Below are 6000 nucleotides of genomic sequence, written 5' to 3' on the forward strand. Positions count from 1 at the left end.
TGCCCTAGTGAGCATGGATGGAGCTAGCTGGGCATGTCACCTGCGAAGGGAGGGTGTGTCTCTGCTGCACTGGGGTGCAGTCCTCCAGGAACGAATGCTCCCCAGCTCTCGAGGCCACTTGAAGCTCAAAGTGCTGAAGATTCCGCATGTCCCTTCCTTCTGCCCTCCGGGTCATCCCTCTTGGTCATGCCCAGCTTCAGCTTCATTCATCTGTAGGGTTTAGATGCATTATCTTTTTTTTTAAAACATTCTTTAATTAATTAATTATGCTTTAAAGCCTTTACTATCCTGAATATAAAAAAAGAAGTCTTCTAGGTTATATAACCCAGTCCTTTATGTGAAAATATTATTTTTTTATAAATGAAAAAATAAATGCCTCCTGGAATAAAGGCTTATGTAAGAATAGGTGCCATTAAAAAGTACAGTATTAGGCAAACTGTGCAGAGAAACGTGATACACACCTAACTGCTCTGTTAGGACACTGTGGAAAGTAGGCTGGGGGGTCTCAGCAAAGTGGTAGTGTAGGTTTCTACCTTTAACTAAATTTAAGGACTGTACCCCACAGGTCATCCAAGTATCCCAACACCCTAGAAAACCCACAGGCTCACTGACGGTGCTGCGTCCTGGGATAATGTCAGTCCAGCCCAGACAAGGTATTGGGTGGTCTCTGGAACACACAGTACCTCGGAGCACCAGCCGCATGGACTTTTATCCCACCAGATTTAAGGAGTGTAGAGGAAATCACTCCCTTTGTCAAGTTGTAGTGTCAAGAATAACTGTGCATCATGAGAAAAATATCTGTCCATGTTCTGGAACATTTGAAATAACATAAATTATCTCCTCCTTAAACACTGGATAGAAGCTGCCTACGAAACCACAAAGCTGTGTTTTCCTTTGAGTTGCCGTTCTTGGGCAATATTTTAAGTTGTTTTGCACATAGTTATTGGGCTAGTCAGGCTTTCTCTCACTGTTGAAGTTAGTCTAAGTGATTTGCATTTTCTTAGAAATTATTCATTTCATCCAGAGTTTAAATTCACAACGAGGAAATTGTAAACAGTCTTGAGATTCTGAGAAAATATATTTTGCTTGACTGTGGTTCTGGTCTTTATTCAACTCAAACCACAAAGTATTTATATATTTTCTCTCTCTCTTTCTCTCTATAAAACTTACAAGGTGCTTGTCTACTTTGTTTTTTTTAAGAACATTGATTTCATTTCCAGCTCCATGCTTTTTCTGATTTCCCTTTGTCTTTTGTAATTCTTTCTCAAGTGTCTAGAACTGAACGTGCAGTGATACATAATTGTTGATAATATTGAATAATTTATTTTCATCCTTTCTTGTTCGATGCTAAAAGTATTTTAGACCAGAACTACACTTTGTGCAGTCTAGATCTATATCCCATGGGCTTTATAATATGCGGTGTTCTTATGTTTCTACATTCTAATTATAGATTTTAAATCTGATTTTTACTTAACATTTGCGAAAATTGAGTTTTAGATTCCATGGCTGGGGTGGGTCGTATTTTGTCACTGAGTTCTGGTTTTATTTCACTGCAGTAAGAAAACCTCCATGTCCACCGATGTCACTCTCCTGTTCTCTTTCTGAGTGCTCTGTAGTTGCTGGGCCTCCAGGGTCTCCTCAATCATTTGTTTAGGCACAGACCTTCACACTGCAGTTCCTGATTTGATTAGCACTGGCCTGATATTTTGTCTGCATCTTTCGTGTTCCCTTCTCCTAAAAGGGATCTATGGCTGGGTGTGGTGGTATACGCTGCAATCCCAGCTACTCAGAAGGCTGAGGCAGGAGGCCAGCCTGGGCAATTTAGCGCCTGTCCCAAAATAAAATTTCTGAAAAAGGATTGGGAATGTGGCTCAGTGGTAGAGCACTCACCTAGGATGTGGGAGGCTCTGGGTTCGATCCCCAGTACCACACAGAAAAGAGCATCTATCCACTCAAACGATTTCCTGTACATCTTTAAAGATGTCTCTATCTTTGAACAATACATAGTGTGCTATGTATTCATTTGCATACGTGATACTGTGCTAAATATTTCCATCTAGATTTGCTTATGCAGGAATTTCAGTTTCTTTGGCTGAATAGTTTCATTCTTTGCAATCTCTGCCCCAGAGGCCCTGTGTCAAATCTTCCTTCCTCACCCAAACATCATCCTGATCAGAATTCACAGTGTTCAGTTACTTTGGTTATTAAACACCCTGCCCCAGTAAAAGTCTTGACCTGAAAGAGTCAATTCGGTCACAGTGCACTTCCTGCCACTCTTCTGATGCGGCCCTGCCTCACCCCGGGGCAGATGTAGCTCCTGGCCCTGGGGTCTCCTCCTCCGCTGTCATGTCCAGCAGTCCCTTCCTTCATCACCTCTCAGGGGACGTCTCACCTCGTCATCATCTCCCCTCACTGAACGCGCAGCCTTCATTTTGGTGTAGTTAAGCGCGACGTATTTTTCCTTTTCAGGCTTGTAAGATTTGAACAGGGAGATGGGGTCTCATGGTATAGCTCAGGCTGGCCTCAAACTCGCAGCAATCCTGCCTCAGCCTTCTGAGGATTACCTGTGTGTGCCACTACGTCCAGCTTTGAACCTCATTTTTAAAAAATGCTTTATGTGAGGGCATAAAGCCATGGCCCCATATGCTTTTAATGAACTTTTTTACATTTCCCATCTAGAGGTTTACTTCCTTTGGATTATTTTATGGTCGGATTCAACTTCATCTGGTGAGCCAGTTTCTCTACCATCAGTTTTCCTTCTCTGGGGACTTGATGCTTTTGTAGCCCACGCAGTCCCCGCCCCCCCGGCCGTGGGCACCATCAGCTTGGGGGCGTCCCCCTCACCCTTTGGTCTGTTTCTCTGCTTCTGTGCCAGTCTACCCTGTTTCTGTAATTATGTGTTTAAATATATCTATCTGCTTGCTGAACCTGCCCCAGCCTGAGTCTTCCAATTTTCTCCTCTTTCTCAAAACTGACCTAATTCATGGGCTGCTGATCTTCAACATTACTCTAGAATCAAATTATCAAGCTTCTGAAAAAAAAAAAAAAAAAAAGGACTCTAATTTCAACTGCAAGTGCTTGATTGCTAGAGATTCGTTTAAGGAAGAACCCTGTTATCATTTTAAATTGTTTTACTCTATACTGAAGACAGACAAAATGCTATTTATAAAATAGGCATGGAGAATAAAGAACAACACAACCCCCCACCTCCAGCAGCCCTGAGAAGCAGTGCCTTCCACACAGGAAGGTCCACGGGGCAGGTCCCCTGTCCCCAGGCTCAGAGCCTCTGACTCTGGTTTCTCGGGGGTGTGTGGACTTGTTGGGCCTCAGATTCTTTGTGCTCGTGTGGTCTTTCCAGTGTGATCTTGGGGATGCCCTGAAAGGTGGCTTGAAAGGTAGGCACCTGCTGCCAGGTGCCAGGGTACACGGCCAGCACCTTAAGTGACCTCTATCCATGGCTGAGGCGCTTGAATCCCCCAGACAGTGGGAACCCAGGCTAAACATTCACCCAGGGCCATATCTCATTGTCCTCACAGGGTGTGCCCTTCCTTGGAGGTGCCCTGTCCTGCAGGGCCGCCTCAGGCAGGCTCTGGGCTGTGCCTGGAGCACCTAAGTGTCCCTGGAACCTAAGTACAAGGCTGCATTGGAAGCTCAGTCTCTCTGGGTGTGGCCAAGGGCCTTGACACACAGCACCAGCTTCTTCGCCCCTCTGGGGTGCAGCCCTCATTTAGTTTGGGCTCAGAGGAGTCTGCTTTCTCGACAGCTCATTCATCCATTTAAAATGATCATTTTCGAAATCTCCTGCTTCCAGCTATCACATCCAGCAAGCAGGTTGGTGAGAGTATTTGTCTTCCATTCAGTAGGAAGCCCAGTTCTGAGCTGAAATTTTGTTACCGATATCATCTCCTCTGTGGACAGCAGTGTATCTGTATACTACGCAGGTCTTCTTTTGTGTTCTTAAGAATATCCTTATGATTTTTTGCCTTCAGTGTCTTGTGGACTCTTGATTAGATTTTGTCCTATGAATCTTGGTTTGTAGTATGTCAGGTAGATAAATCTACTGAGTTGCTTTTCTGACTCATAAAAATTTCCAGCATTACAGATGAACATAAAGCTTCAAAAATCATAAGAAACCCACCATTACCAGCAAAAACAGCTATTACATTTTGATGTGTGGCACCATAAATATTATTCTGATACATACGCTTATTTTTGCCGGAAGAGAAAGGAGGTGGTTTGTGTTTCCCAAAGCTCACTCTCTAAGCAGGGCGGTGGGAAAGAAGGTCAATGGCTGCACTTAGAGGTTTGCAGGGAAGGGATGAGAGCTTTTGTGTCCAGAGCAGATTCAAGGTGGAGTCTGTCCTTGGGGGAGTCCTCTTGCGCCCCCTGAGACCTCCCTATCCCTCCTCTGCAGGACATCCCCAGCAGCATCCTGGCCTGCCAGGTGAGTAGGACCTGGGTTCAGGTGGCGGTGCTGAGCTGGAGCTTTGGCTGTGGCCAGCGGGACCACTCTCCCACTTCGCGCCCTGGATCAAGAAGCAGAGGGCCCACCTGAACTCCACCAGCAGGGCCTGCCTCGCCTTCCTGAGCCCACTGCTGCTCACCGGCCGCATCCTGCTGGTCCCCTTGGCCTCCCCTGTGGCTTCTGTGAGCTGTTTCCAGGACAGGTACCCCAGAGAGATGGAGGCCACAGGCTGTAGAGGACATCAGGCGGGGCCTTGGGGGCGGCCCTTGCCCCAGGGTATCTCCTCAGTTCTTCAATGGAGACTTTAACCACTGACATCATCTTGTCCTTAACCCTGGCCGAAACCCCTCAGAACGCCGTCCTCTGAGCTGACCTCCCCTGACAGTATAACCCTGTCTGTGTGTGCTTGTTGTGTGACCTTGGTAGCCTGTCCCTCCTCTCTCGGCGGCAGTTTCTTTTTCTGCCAATGGGCTTATGGTCCCCTCCAAGTCTCCCCGGTGACCTCTAGCAACTCCGGTCCCCAGGGCCTCCCCTGGGCTCCCTGAACATTTCCCCCAAGCCTCCTTCTGAAACCCACAAGGGCCGGATCACAGCCCTGCGCTTGTGGACTGTGTTCCAGAGACCATGGGCCTCTTCCACTCCCTCCTACCCTCCTAAGGGTCCACAGCTTCCAGCAGGGCGGGTGCCTAGGGCCTAGGGCCTGCCGAGATGTGTGTGTGGTGACAGTGCCCTGGGCAGCTCAGTGCCCTTGGGGGCCCCATCAGTCTCCAGAGAGCAGGCAGGCAAGGCCCAAACTGGCCAGCCTGAGCAGTGGCAAGCGCCCCCAATCGGGGGGCTCAGGTTTGGAGCAGCCAGCCACCCCTCGCCCCAGGGCACCCAGCATTTCCAAGGTTCCTCTGCCATCTTTCCAGAGGTTGGAGCACAGAATGGCTATTCCAGTGTCTCTCCCAAGATCAGAGCCCTTGACATATGTCAGGGTACCCCGGCTTGATTCACCTTGTCTTTAATTAGGTTGGAATTTTTCTAGGGCTTTGTGCTCCTGGTAGGGCTTCCCAACACTGCTCTTTAAAGGTACGACCCATCACCAAGCCACCAGCACCCTCCGAAACCCAATGTCCAAAGTGACCCCTTCGCACAGTGGCCTGGTGGTCACCCTCACTCTTTGGCGGGACACTTCCCCTAGGCCACTTTTCCTGAGCAAGCGGATCTGAAGCAATCGCATCACTAGCCAGCCGGGTGGGAATACTGCTTAAAAGGACGCAGTCTTCCAAGTCATTATTTAAAAGAGCTCATCTGTTTCCTTTCAGTGCCTGGGGCAGAGCCCCATTTTGCAGCCAGGCTGGCAGGGAGGTGGGGGCGCTGGCTGGAGATGCTGGGTGCTCACCAGGGGGCTTGGGTTGGGCTTCCTGTCCCTCTCAGGGATGACAGCACGAGGAAAGCCTCCTGTCACTGGCGGAGGTCAGGCTGTGACCCAGCGTGGGGGAAGGGCAGGGCAGGGACAGGGGCGCACACCAGGTGGCCGCTGGGGGGCGCCG

Source organism: Chinchilla lanigera, unplaced genomic scaffold, assembly GCF_000276665.1.
Source record: "Chinchilla lanigera isolate Chin_1 unplaced genomic scaffold, ChiLan1.0 scaffold00019, whole genome shotgun sequence".
Lineage (NCBI taxonomy): Eukaryota > Metazoa > Chordata > Mammalia > Rodentia > Chinchillidae > Chinchilla > Chinchilla lanigera.